Here is a 15571-nt window from a genome sequence, read left to right on the forward strand (position 1 = left end):
AACAGATCAGAAAATAAAATGGCTGACTTAAGTCTTCATATGTCAATATTTATATTAAATGAAAATATCTAAATGCATCAAAGATAGAGATTTGCTGAGTAATTAAAAAAACCAAAAAAAAAAAAAAAACAAGACTTGACTATATGCTGTTTACAACAAAACTGATTTCAAATTCAACAAAATAAGGTCAAAGTAAAATGATATGAGAATTTGCCCCCTTCAAGATGGAACAGTGAGATATTGGAGGGCTCATTCTCCCACGACTAAAGCTTTGAACACCCAACGGGAAGTAGTAGAAACATCTTTCACAAAGCCTCAGCAAACACTTGAAGAATTACAATAACAGGGTAAGTGCAGAATAAGAAAAAGGCTCATTATAAGTGGTAGTATACCATGACTCCCCAGCTGGCCCCTTCCCACCTCTACCCAGCTCCGCACAGAATCAGCCTGCACTTCCAGGACAGATCCCTGATTTTAATTCCTAAGGGAGCAGAATAACCCTCACATACATACTGGGAACATGTATGTTTGCTCCCAACTGTCTGGTGGTAGCTTGAGGACCTCAGTGTCCTAGAACTTTTCCTGAATGTATAAGACACTCCATGGAATTCTCCTAAAGAATGCTTTTGGAGACCAGTCAGGTTGGCTGCTTGGGGTAAGGTATTCTGGTTATAGGACATTCGGCCCAGTACCTGGGACAATGAGAAAACTGGTTCCAAGGGAAAAGGGACAGTCAAAATCATGTAAACAGAAAAATTCTTAGGAGTGGAAATGCTTGTCCAAGACCAGAAGAATGCATAAAAAGGGTCAAGGAGGCCCCTATATCTTTGCCTCAAGCTATTCATTAAACTCATTGTTTGGATATACTTTGAAGGAGAATGCACACACAATTCATTCTGCTAAGGTTGAAGAACATATTTCCTTTTTCTCCTCCCTTTACTTTTTCTGTAGCGGCAGAAAGAAGTTGGGTATATGCAGTATCGAAGGCCAGGATTTGAGAATTCTGAGAAGGAAGATGATTTATTTCAACTGGCTGGATTTGGTGGACTCTTGTCCTGATAAAAACTGAGCCCTGAATAGAATTTTTGGGTCCCTTTTATACAGAGGAAATAAGAGTGGGGAGTCAAATAGTGCTTGTATGCAAAAGGACTTTTTGTTAGCTTCTGCAAGTGTTTTATGTGAGTATTAGATAGGTTATTTCCTCCAGGTAAGCTTGATTTAACACAAATCCCCTACATTTCAGGTAAGCTTTTAGCATGAACACCCCACATTCCAGGTAATATTCCTCTAAACATTTGGCTTGCATCCTCCCTGAATATCCAAAGCCTATAGAGTTTATACTTCTCAATTGGCTTTCTAGGCATATTTGGATATAAAATAAGTTTGAATTTATGCACAGGCTATATTATTTTGTCATTTCTTTTTTTCTTTTCATCATTCTCCTACTTCTTCTCCTCCTCCCCCTTGCTCTCCTCCTCCTCATGCTTTTTCTTCTTGTTCTTCTACACTTAGCTGCTGGCAAAGAAAGAAAGCTCTATAATAATCTTAACTTGATTAAAATTTAAGGAACTAAAAAATATGTAAGGGGCAGGTGACACAGGGTCTAAATTCCCAGGAAAGGACATTAAAATATCAAAATGTCCTGGTATCAATAAAAAGTTCCAAAACATTCAATGAAATAGGAAGAGATGGTCCAGGCAACGGAAAATAGCTTAAGGCACTAGAAACTACAATGAGGAGGACTAGACTTGGGTTACACCAGAGAAAGACTTTTAAACTATAATCCTAAATATGCTCAGAGAGCTTAAGGAAAACATGGACAAAGAAGTAAAGGAAATCAGGGAAAGAATGCATGATCACATAGGAATATCAATAAAGAGGTGGAAATTATGAAATGCAACCAAACAGAGCTGAAGATCATAGTAACCACAGAAATTTAAAATTCCCTAGAGGGATACAAAAGCAAATTGAAGCTGGCAGAAAAAATAACTAAAAAGTTTTAAGAAAGGACAATTGAAATACTTCAGTTGACAAGAATAATAATTGAGTCTGAGGAGGAGAAAGAAAACAAAGAATGAAGAAAAGTGAACAGAGCCTGAGAAACCCGTGGAGCACCATGATGCATAAAAATATATACATTATGAAGGTGCCAGAGGAGAAGAGAGAAATGAGCTGAGAATAGGCACATAAATAATGGCTGAAAACTTCCCAAACTTAAAGACACCCAAGATATTAAATGAAATCCAAACATATAAACTCAACTAGACTCACACCAGGTGTGGCAGTTTGAGATTATTTATGAATTAGAAAAAAAATTTATATTTGTGAACTGGTCTGTTTCTCTGGGTGTGATCCCCTTTGATTGTATTAGATTCATCTAAATTTTCTCTGATTACCAGTTAAGATTAGGGTTTTGATTAGACCAAATCAATAGGGTGTGACTCAGGATTGAATCCCTGTCTCCCTGCTGGGCCGAACAAAACAGACACTTACTCAAGAAGATGCACAGGAAGAGAGAGAGATCCATAGACACAGAAGAGGAGAGGACTTGGTCATTTTGGTCCTACAATGTGACAGAAAGGAGAAGGTTCAAATAGCTAAAGCCCCTGGGAAAGCTGAGCCATTTGCCTGATAGTTTGCAGCTGAGGAGCTGAGCAGCTGCGACAGCCTGGAAAGAAATGAGCCCTATGCCAGACTGATATAGGAAGTACTAGAAGACCAGGCCTATGCCAACATAAAATTGAGAGAAGAAGCTGAGCTCATAGAGCTTTAAGAGGAAGGAGGATGGGTGAGTTTGCCCCAGCAGTGAAAATGGTAAATGTTGCACCTGATGTTCAGGGAGAGAGTTTTACTGCCTCAGGCTACAGAGAGGGCCAAGCACATTCTCCAAGGTTCAAGGAGAGTAAAGTCAATACCCCATAGGTCTGAGGTGGGTGGGCCTATCCCCTATAGATCAAGGAAGGTCAGGTTGCCAACTCACTGCTTTGAGATTAGACCCGAGATTAGGGAATATGTTGACTCCCTTCCCCCATATTAAGGGAGTTGAGACTCTACCCCAAAGACTGGATAAAGGGTGGCCATCACCCCAATGCTCTTGGAGGGTGAAGTCTGGACTTGGTCACCACCAGATGCTTGATGAGGGTGGAACCAAGAAAATGGCCGCTGGGCAGGCCTGTGCAAATGCATAACATGTAATGATAAATCAGTGGTTTTGGACTCATACAAATATATCATTTGTGACAAGAACTAGATAATAGTGAGAGTACAGAGGGGTGCAGGAATATAGTTTGTATATACTACTGAAGTTAAGTTGTTATCAAAGTGAATAAACATTTATATATTTAGGTTGTTAAATTTGAACCCCATGATAACTAAAATGAGTGTATCAGTATATCAGAGAATATGCAAGCTCATGGTGATAGATTTTAGAGTACAATTTGACAGAGGAAATGGACAGTTAAAGTATAATGGATATAGAGTTTCTGTTTGGGGAGTTGGAAAAATTTTACTAGTGGAAGATGGTGAAGGTACCTCAATCTTGTTAATGTGATTAATCCCTTTGAATGGGAATGGTTGAGATGGGAATGTTTATGTTTGATATTCCTGAAATAATAAAAAGAAAAAAAAAGAACAATTAAAGAGGCAATGATCATTAAGTGCAATACATGATCTTGGACATAATGAAGTATTTGACAAGAAAATATTTAAAAGGACATTTATTTTTAATTTCACATTTAATTTGTTTTATTATTATTATTTTATTACTATTTTCATCTACTGATTATTTGGTTTTGTTTTGGGGAGGTCTTAGATTGCAGAAGGGTCACAACTGTGGCAAGAGAAGATCACTGGTGCAGGGTGTCAGTGATGCGGGGATATTTGGTGGGGTGCACCTGGGGCATGCCTTTATGACAAATGAATATGTTCAAGTGGTCGTGGGCTGTTGTCTTGGTGGTTGGAGACCCACTTAATAAACAAAAGAAAATTGCTTTCCCATACTGGGAAGTCTTGCCACATCCTCGAATAGAGTGGCAAGAATGCTCCAAGTACATGGGCAGTGCCTAGTGAAGGAAGACAGAGCATTACACCAGGCCCCCTTTTTTTTTTTCTGTTACAATATTTTTTTTATTGACTTTGTAATAATATTACATTAAAAATATATATATATATGAGGTCCCATTGAACCCTACCAACCCCACCCCACCTCTCCCTCCCCCCCAGCAACACTCCTTCCCATCATCATGACACATCCATTGCATTTGGCAAGTACATCTTTGGGCAACTCTGCACCTCATGGTCAATGGTCCACATCATGGCCCATACTCTCCCCCATTCCATCCAGTGGGCCCTGTGAGGATTTACAATGTCCAGTGATTGCCCCTGAAGCACCATCCAGGGCAGCTCCATGTCCCAAAGATGCCTCCACCTCTCAACTCTTCCTGCCTTTCCCCATACCCATCAGCCATCATGTCCACTTTTCTCAATCCAATGCCACCTTTTCTATGTGGACATTGGATTGGTTGTGTCCATTGCACCTCTATGTCAAGAGGAGGCTCAGATTCCACATGGATGCTGGATGCAATCCTCCTACTTTCAGTTGTAATCACTCTAGGCTCCATGGTGTGGTGGTTGTCCTTCTTCAACTCCATCTTAGCTGAGTGTGGTGAGTCCAATAAGTCAGATTGTAGGTGCTGGAGTCTGTTGAGGCTCAGGACCTGGCTATCACATTGTCAGTCCAGAGATTCAAATCCCCTAAATATATCTTAAACCCCAACACTAACTGCACCTCCAGCACATTAGCATGAAAGTCTTATGAAGAGAGATCCCATCTGAGTCCAGATTCATCACACATAAACACCAGTTCCAAAGAGGGGCCATCTGCCCTGGTAGTTAACCCCATCGGCCATGACCATAACTCCCATGGGTCTCTTTAGCCCTCGAAGGAACCGATATCTGGGGGTTGTATCTGCTTTATCTGTCTCTCAGACTCTGCTCAGTTGTGCATAAGGGCAATCCTTCTGACAGCCTCCAGACTCTTTTTTAGAGACTCATAGCCATATAAACTCATTTCTCCTTTCCATTTCCCCCTTACATTAGGTCAAACAGCATTTTAAAGTCATGTTATTTTATGTAGACAGGGATATTCCATTGATCCGCGTTGAACCTTCCGTATAAGGTCATTTTCCAGTTGCATCATCAGTTGGTAGTTGATAGTGGTCCCTCGGTGCCAGAAAGGCTCATCCCTGGGTGTCATGTCCCACGCTGGGGGGAAGGCATTGCATTTACATGCTGAGTTTGGCTTCAAGACTGGCCACATTTGAGTAATGTGAAGGCTGACAGGAGGAAATTCCCAGGCACAATGCTACTCTAGGTCTTGTTCTTATTTTAGGCTTATCAGCTCACAAGCATAGTCATTAGCGTCAGGGGCTCACTGTTGAACCCTCACTCCCTCCCAGTCCCCACCGCTGCACCTGGGAGACTGTCGCTGCTCCCCTAGGGACCACGACAGAGCACCACTGGCCAGGAACCCAGTACCCCCCCTGCTGTGGTTTTTAATTGTTGCCACTATGAGTATATCCAAACATTGCCATGCACCCTGGATATATGTTCTGTACAGCTCCCTGTCAGCCATATATCCCCTGTCAATGGTACCCCATATCAGTATTCCTCCATTGCCTTTGTTGAACCACTCTGTGATCCAGAACTCCCTGAAATTTGAAGCCCAATATAATGTCAGGGTCCCTTACTAGGAAATAGCATATAGCGATGGGTTTAAAGGTTAGATAAAGAATATGTGTTGACTTGGAAAAAATTCTACATCCTATCTTTCCCCCCCCCCCCCCCTAATTATTGAGCTTCTCTTCACAGGAGCCCTAGACCACAGCAATGCATATATATAGTATACAGCACTCCCATACATGCACCACAAAACCTTTTCCCTTCCACAGCGATATTCTTACACCCTATTCACATCATATTTACTTAACGTAATGTACAGAGTCTGAGACAATAGCTTTCAAACAAGGTAACATCTGTGCTTACATTGTGGTGCATACTTTAGGATACACAGTTTTTTACATTCTTAATTATCCTATGTTTTACATTATGCTTTACATTATCAGTCTGTCATCTCCTATATGTTATGGTGTAATATTACATGTTTTATATCCATCCTTGTGTACTCTCACGAAACTCCTCTCTTACCCCCCATTTACCTTGGTTACACACATTTAACGTCCATTTTCCCTTCCACCTTGGTGCCCACAGTGACAGCCAACCTCCGTTTCCCGAGGAGCCACTTCCAGATATAGATGGAATAGTGTTCAGGGTCTAACTTGCTCAACTGCCCCAATGCCCTGGGAGCCACCCTTTCTCTCGAGGGATACAGTTCCCTCTATTTGATGGCATTAGTCCTCCCCAGGATGTGGGTCCACCCCCACTCTCACTACTTGGGTTTCTACCCCATGGTGTCACCCACTCTGGCAGAATGAGCATTTAGACATTCCCCAGGAGCCCGTCCTGCATCAGACCCTCCCCTCCGAGCATTCTAAACAGGTAACCCTCTTTATTATATTTTGATATGATTTTCTCGGTATTTTACTCTCCACCAACACCTGACCCTCTCCTGTGTTCGTATGCTACCCCTCCCTCCCCCCACTTTTGGGCAATGTTACCCATCCGTCCCTCCCCAGCCACCCTCAAACCCGCAAAGCCCCAACCAAAGGCAACCCCTTGCCCCCCTTTTATCTCTTCTTTGTGTTCATACTTACCACCATCTCGTCTTAAATTCCACCCCTGCAGACATCGGCTCACATCTTTCCTCCACCCTCCGATTTCCTGTAAGCCTATCGTTCAGTCTCTTGCTATCTAGGGCAGCTTGGTTATTTCAAATCATTGAGGTCATGTAGTATTTGTCCTTTAATGTCTGGGTTGCTTCACTCAACATAAGGTTCTCAAGATTCATCCATGTTATCACATGTGTTTGTTCTTACAGCCGAGTAGTATTCCATTGTTACACCAGGCCCTTGATATTGATGGTTATATCTAGGAACCTTTTCTTGTGAAACTGAAACTTTGTCTAGCATTATGTATTGCCTAAGAGTTATCTCCTGAAAGCTTCCTTGTTGCTCAAATTTGGCCTTTCTCTAAAACTAAACTCAGTAGGTAAATGTACAACCTTCTTCCTGGCATGGAACATGACTCCTGGGGATGAGCATCCCTGGCACCAAGGGATTATTATCAAGCAAAAAATAGTGATTAATTTGGGAAAAAACTTTGACCAAAAGAGGGAAATATTAAATACAAATGAGGTATTTTTGATTGTTTGTTTAAGTCATTAAGAAATGTTTTATTCTACCACATTAAACTATAATCCATGCTTAGTGGCAATGCTCCAAAATGTGTTCATCAGTTTCAGTGAAAGAACCACACTAATGATGTGTGTTGTTAATGGGGTAAATGTGCGTGGTATGAGGAGCAGGGCATATGGGAATCACTTATATATTTTTTTGTTACATTTATGTAATCTAAATATCGTTTTAAAAAATAAAAAATTAAATAAAAAAAAGAAATGTTTTATTGACATGATGTAGCAAGGATATTCATTTAGCAACTTAATAGCAGATATTCCTCCCCCTTCATTTTTACAGCAGTGAGTAAAGGGGATCATTTTCTTGCAAAGAGATCTGCACCGTCTCTGGGAGCAGAACCAGGGGCTTTCCTGTGACCAAGATATGCCCATACCATCACTCCCCTGGGCAGACACAATCACCTCAGCCCAGCGCAAGGACTTTCAGAGTGGCTTTGCATTTTCCCCTCAGTTCTTTGGTTAAGGACACTAGACTGGGGCAGGGCACCTGCCCTTCCACTTCACAGATGCACTCCTGCAGGCAACACTTCCAGGTGCGAAAGTTGACTGGGTGAGAAAGCTGCTTTTCTCCTGCTCCTCTTTCTTGGGGGTTTCCTCATTCTTCCTGAAGATTTTCTTGATGTCTTCCATGATCTTCCTATTGGTCTTGGTCTGCATTTCCACAAAGACTTGCTCCCCAGAATCTAAATAGAACCACAGAAAAGGTGATGGTACCATGTTCTTAAACATCGAGATCTGCACCCAAGAGTTTTTATACTGGATCTGAGGTATGTTGAAAACCACAGATTTCCTGGTGCCCTCGCCCAGCTCCCTGTGCATATTGTAGTTCACCGTCATGACCTTCACTGAGTTCTTGAATACCACGTCACCCTGGCCCAGGCACTGCAGGATGGGAAAAAGGCCCTTCACAGGCATAGCAGTGGTGGTGGGGCCTGGTTGCACAGATGGTGAGCAGGAAGGGGATAGCTAGCTGAAGAGGAGCAGCCACTGTAGAGGCAGACCTCATGCCGCTTGACCTTACAAATGAGTTTTTATGGCTAATAGATTTCAGAATGAGTCAGGAGGTCATTGGAGAGGTTACACTTATACACATCTCAGGAGGATCTGATTGACTGCCACAGTGCACAGTGACTCAAGCAAGGGTGCTCCTGAGGGCTCCAGAGCCATCTAGACACTAGAGGCATGGCGGACAGTCTCAGGAATTCGGCACCCTGTCAGTGGGCCTTAACCTGGAATTTATGCTCCCCAATATGACAGAGTTGGACTCATTTATAATTTTCCTACATAAGGCTTTTCTGTCCCTTTTATTTGAACCTATATTTAGCACTATATTCTTAAATATCTGTCTCAGAGACTTAAATCTTTGGTCAGTTCATATGCCGGTTCAGGCCTGAATCTCAGCAGAGTTGCAACACCTATTCTCCAGTTCATTGGACTGGGCCAGGACAAGTAACAATAAAATGATGATGGACAACATCCATCCCCCAAAAAGAAAGTAACTACAGTGGCAAGCAAGACAGTTCCATCCACCTGCCCCACAGGATCTAAGTCAGCTCTCAATCAGAAACAGAGTGGGCATCACCATCCCACAATTCTAAAAATTTGAGGAATGAACATACATGACAGGGGAATGCAGCTATGGACTAAAGTAGACTTATTATTACTCTAGTGATATTAGACCTTATAACATTAATATAAAGGCAGTGGTCACCAGATGTTCTGAGGGGAGGGAGAGAGAACTGTTGTAACATGGAGCATTGTGGGGACATTGGATTCATCCCGCATGACATTGCAAGGACAGATATAGACCATTATATGTTTTGTCAAAACCTAGAAAATTGTGTGGTGCAAAGTGTAAACTATAATGGAAACTATAGACCATGGTTAGTTGTAATGCTTCAGCATGTATTCATCAATTGTAACAAATGTTCCACTCTAATGAAAGATGTTAATGGGGAAAAGTGTGGAAGGCATTGGGGATGGGGTATATGGGAATCCCTTTATATTTTCAATGTAACATTTATGTAATCCAAAGCTTCTTTCAAAATAAAATTTTCAAAAAGGACATTTGAGACACATGAAAAAAGAGGAATATAGGCTATAATTTTAAATTTCTTGAACTTGAGAACTGCACTTAAGGTGTTTACATAAGGGGATATCCTTATTCTCAGGAAATGTATATGGCAAGATTAAGTACTCAAGGAGCATGACGTACACAACTTACACCCAAGTGTTCATAAAATGGATAGATAGATACATACATAGATAGATAGGTAGGTAGATAGATAGGTAGATAGATAGAAAGTTAGAGCAAATATGGCAGAATATTAAATTGGTGGATCTGGGTATCTGATGGATAAGTGTATTTTGGAGTGTTCTATAGGGAGATTGTATTGTTTGTGTAACTATTTGATATGTTTGAAGGTGTTTCAAAATAAAAAAGGAACTTACCACAAAAGTAAAAAGATAATATGTGAGATTAGAAGCAGGCATTAATCAAAAATAATTGGGAATGGCTATATTATTATATGATAATGTGGACTTCAGAGCAAAGAAAAATTACTAGAGCAAGGAGAAATATGTAGTGATAAAATGATCATCCACCAGGTTAACATAAGGCTCCTGATAGTGAATGCACCAAATAACAGTCTCAGAATTTATTAAGCAAAAGCTGACTGTTTAAATGAGCAAATCTGACTGTCTATTAAAACTTAATAATAATGGATATATAAACTAATCCATGCTGTGCAGCGGTGCTCCAAAATGTATTCATCAAATGCAGCGAATGAAAGAAGTTGTTGGTAATGGAGGAGTGGGGGATGTGGGGAGTGGGGTATATGGGAACCTTTTATATTTTTTAATGTAACATTTTGTGCGATCTATTTAAAAAAAATAGATAAAAAATTAAATTTTTTTAAAAATCAAGGAAAAAAAATAGATCCACTAGTAGACTTGGAGACCACAACACCTTTCACTTAATAATTGATAGAAAACTGGGAAAAAAATCAGCAAGGATATAGATAAATTTAATAACAACAGGATTTAAATCAACAGGATTTAATTGACATTTATAGAACACCTTGCCCACAAATAGCAGAATCTACATGCTTTTCAATACCTGCATATACTATATAAAGATGAACCAAATCTAGGACATAAAAGTATCTTCAACAAATATAAAAGAATGGACATCATAGACTACACATACAGTGGGTTCTCTGACCTCAATGTAATCAATATAGAAATCAACAATAGAAGATAACAGGAAAATGTATAAACATTTGGAGACTAATATCGTGTAACTATTAAAGTAATTAAATTTGTGATTTTTTTTCCTGAAAAAGAAATCATTTGGCCAAGATATGGAAGATACCTAGCAAACATTTAAAGAAAAAATTACACCAATTCCACAAAACAATATAATAAATATAATATTTTATAATAATATAATATAGAATATATATAGAATATATAATACCATATAACATAGAAGCAAAAGGAACACTCACCATTTCATTTTATGAAGCCACAATTACTGTTGTCAAAACCAAAGACTAAGCAAATAAACAAATCTGCAGATCAAAATCCTTCCTGAATATAGTTGCAAAAATCCTTGACAAAATGTTTACAATTGGTGTTCATCAATATATTAAAATAAATAGACAACATGATCAAGTGTGATTTATTCCAGGCATGCAAGGATGACTCAATATTCAAAAATAAATCAATGCAATCCAGCATATGAAAAGGCTGAAGGTGAAAAAAAATCACAAGATCGTATCAAGTGATGCAGAAAAAGCATTATCAAAATCTAACATCCTTTCATGATAAACACTCTCAAGAAACTAGGATACAAGGAAATTTCCTCAACTCAAAAAAGAAACTCAATGGGAAAAAATGCTCTATAGCTAGCCTCATACTTAATGGTGAAAGACTGAAGGTTATCTTCCGAAGATGGGGAAAAAGCAAAGATGTCTGCTTTCACCAACTGCTGTTTAAGATAACACTAGAATTTCTAAATAGTGTAATAAAGAAATAACATTCATAATTGCAGGTGGTGTGATTGTCTATTTAGAACATTGCAAGGAATCTACACCAAGAATCAGGAACTAATAAGTGAATTTGGTGAGATAACAGAATACAACATTGAAGTAAAAAATCAATTGTATGTTTTTATTCTGTCAATGAATATGAGGGGTCTGAAAATAAAATTCAATATCATTTACAATTACGAAAAATTTATTAGCTGTAAGTGTAATGAAATATGCATAGACTTGCATGCTTAAAACAACAAAATGTTGGTGAAAAATCTAAATGAATGGATACACATGTAATGTTAATGGATTGGAACAATAAACTATGAACAATATCAATTATTCCAAAATTGATATATAGATGTAAGGCAATTCCTATCAAACCACCAGAAAACTTTATTGTAGTTATGGATATTCATGTTCTAAAATTTACATGCAAAGTAAAAGAACTAGAATAGTTAAAACAACTAAAAAAAGAAGAGAATCATTAGTCTGCTCCAATTCAAGTTTCATTATATAGCTATCATAATAACATTTGTATGGTAATGGTAGAGGACACAGAAGATCAATGATAGATCAATGGAACAGAGTAAATAACCCAGAAATAGTCTCACACAAGTACAGTCAAATTTTTTTAATAAGGTGAAAAGCAATTAAATGGAAGAAAGACAATATACTCAATAATGTTACTGAAACAATTGGATATTGGGGAAAAAAAACAGCCTTGTCTAAACCTTACATCTTATACAAAAATTAAAATCAATATATTACAAATTTATGTACATTATGTACCCAAAATAACATAAGAGAACATCTATGGGCTTTGTTAAGGATCTTAGACATGGCAACAAAAACATGATAAATTAAAGAAAATATTGATAAATTGAAATTGACCAAATTAAAATTTTTTGATCTTCATAATTCTGTTAGGAGGATGGAAAGACTAGGAGAAAACAATTTCAAATCACACATCTTACCAAGAATAATGATAAGGAGAATATATATATACACACACACATTCAACAGTAAACAAACAAAAAGCAAGAAAACTATTCAATTTGGAAATGCACAAAAGACATAGCCATTTTATCAAAAAGGATGGCAAATAAACACATTAAAATATGTTCAAATCATTAGCCTTTAGAAAAATACAAATGAAGATCACCATGAACTGTCACTCTATGCCTGGTAGAATAGCTAAAATTAAAATAATAATAATGACAAATAAAATGCTGACAAGATTGTGGAGAAACTATATCTCTCATACATTGCTGGTGGGAATGTAAAATGGAACAGACATTGGAAAATAATTTTGGATTTACTTAAAAAAAATAAACATACACTTAACATGTGATCAATCAATTGTATTACTGACCATTCATGTCCACACACAGACATGTACACAATTGTTATTAGTGTCTTTATTAGTAAGAGTTAAAGCACCATTATCAAAATGGCAAAAGTTTAGAGATTAAAAGTAGATGGGTGGGAGGAAACAGATATGGCTCACCAATTGGGCTCCTGTCTACCATATAGGAGGGCCAGGTTTCGATGCCCAGAGACCCCTAGTGAGGGAAACTGGCCCACACAGATTGCTGGCCCACATGGGAATGACGCCCTGTGTAGGAGTGCCACCCTGCGTGGGAATGCCGCCCAGCACAGGAAAGTCGCCCTGTGCAGGAGTGCTGGCCAGTGTGGAGAGCTGGTGCAGCAAGATGGTGCAACAAGAGACACAGACAAGAGAAGGTAAGAAGTAGGAGAACAGGGAGCTGAGGTGGCGCAAGAGAGTAATCGCCTCTTTCCCACTATGGAAGGTCCCAGGATTGTTCCTGGAGCCACCTCTTGAGAATACAAGCAGACACAGAAGAACACACAGCGAATGGACACAGAGAGCAGAAAACGGGTGGAATGAAAGGAATGGGGGGGAGGGAATAGATAAATAAATAAAATAAATCTTTAAAAAAATAGATGAGGGATAGTCGGGGGAGACAGCATGACTGTGACTATAAAGGGAAATCTGATAATGGAATCGTTCTGTATCTTGAATTCAGGGGTGGTTTTACAAATATACACGTTAAACTTACAGAGCACTAAACACACACATTGTTTGAAGGCCTATTCTTGGTCTTGATATTTAGTATAATTATGCTAGAGGCAGCCATTGGGGAATATTTGTGAAGGATGCACAGGAATTCTCTATGTCTTTGCTATTTTCCGTGATTCTAAAATCATCTCAAAATAATCCACAAGTTGCCATAGCTATTTTGTTAGCTTTTTCATATGAAATAAAAGAAAATTTAAGGTATTTTTTTCAGCTGGTATCTCTATAAGTATAAAAATATCTAAAATCATTTTTCTACTCCTTTTTAATTATTTTATTCCACAAATAAATTATGTGTTCAAAGTCTAGTATTTAAAATTGTCATTGATTAAATACATTGAGAGAATAGAAACCCTTTTTCAAGTAATTACTTAGAGCACTACCATTCTAAAGCTTCTTCACAAATGGAAACAACGTGTTATTTTGATTTTCTAGGAACAATATTTTTTAAGTAAAAGAATTAATTTAATAGTATGTTTATTTACTGCAATATATAAAAAAAATTCACTTCATTGTGTTGCCAATATAAAATGTATTGATTTATTTGTCTTTTTATTTATTTATTTATTTTTTACATTTTAAGGTTTTGAAATTCCATGTATATATTCACACAGCACACTGCAGTTAAGGCTAACCACATTTCAATAGCTCGGTAGCAGCATGGACTTAGTAGCTACCACAATGGACACTGCAGATTTAGAAACCCTTGAATTTAGTCATTATTCCTGGCAAGCATTTCATCTATGAGTAAAAGAACTATGTTTCTTCAGGAAGAAGGAATGACTAGTACGTGTATTCTCCATCACATTCCTTAACCCCATGACACCACTATTAGTTTACAAGGCAAAAAAGGGCCTTAATAATCTGGTCCTAAGTTTCCTTTTCAGTTGTCATATAAACTCTCAACCATGTAGCTCTCTGCTCTACTTATACTGAATTTCCACTCATTTTTCTGGAAAAGCATGCCATGTATGTTGACGTAAACTACATGTATTCCCCTTACCCATACTTTTCTTTAAATTTTATATTCTTCTGGGATTAAGCATCATTCATTGCAAAGCTTTTCCAAGACAAATGTTTAAAATCCTCCTTGTAGTTTACACTGGAGCAAAGAGGCAACTCATTCGGAGGGCTCCCCAAACTTTTACAGTTAACATGGAGAAGCATTTAAATTGAATATAATGAGTATTAGAACACCACTGGCTAGACAGTCTTAAAGGATAGGCCATGGGTATTCCCACCACCCACACACACTGTTCAATATCTTTAATTCACTAAAGAGTGAATCAATGTCATGTATGCCTGGATGTTGAAATGATACAAATTTTGCTCTAAGTCAATATGTAAAGATGACCTATATCAATGAATCCAAGGCCATGAGGATTACCTTGTAGGACATATTGTGTCTTTGCTTCCATTTATCTTGCAACTAATTTTTATGGAATCCTAATGCTCTGTAACTTTTGTTAGCTCTCTAAAGTTCACATCATTTATGTAACCAGTGCCTCCAACTTTAAATATTTTTGATATTTATCCTATGAAAGCAGTACCTAAACTGCTTCTTAACAACTTTGAGAGGGAAAATATATCCTGTGTTATTAGAACATTATTGGAAACATAGTCCCTATAATCAGTCTCAGATCTTCTATAGATAAAAATAAACCCCTACCCATGATCTAAAATTCTTATGATCTAATCACTTCTTAACAATGAAAATTTAAACCTGACCACTGATACACAAAAATATTTCATATGATGTTAATTTAAGTTCACTTCTATAATTCACTAAAAATAGTTATATCAGAACAGGGATTGTATGTTTGTCTCCAGAGTAATTGAGATTATAATTCCACAATTTTAGAAGCAGAAAGAGATTTTGGGATAGCTGGCTAGCATTGATATCTGATTTTCAAGGCAGGAAAAGTGACTAATGGAGTCAGAGTCAAGGAGAACAAGTCCAAGATTTTTCAGAGATATTAGAAATAAATGCTAAAATCTAAAATTACAAGGTATACTAAAATGGTATGTAATTCCCTGTTTTAGTCAAGTTCTCTAGAGAAACAGAAC

At 38.0% G+C, this 15571-nt stretch overlaps 1 pseudogene; it reads right to left on the reverse strand.

Moving 5' to 3' along the window:
- Positions 1-7772: 7772 nt before the first annotated feature.
- On the reverse strand, positions 7773-8284 carry LOC131273380 (small ribosomal subunit protein mS25 pseudogene; annotated as a pseudogene).
- Between the last annotated feature and the right edge of the window lie 7287 nt (positions 8285-15571).

Source organism: Dasypus novemcinctus, chromosome 14 (assembly GCF_030445035.2).
Source record: "Dasypus novemcinctus isolate mDasNov1 chromosome 14, mDasNov1.1.hap2, whole genome shotgun sequence".
Classification (NCBI taxonomy): Eukaryota; Metazoa; Chordata; class Mammalia; order Cingulata; family Dasypodidae; genus Dasypus; species Dasypus novemcinctus.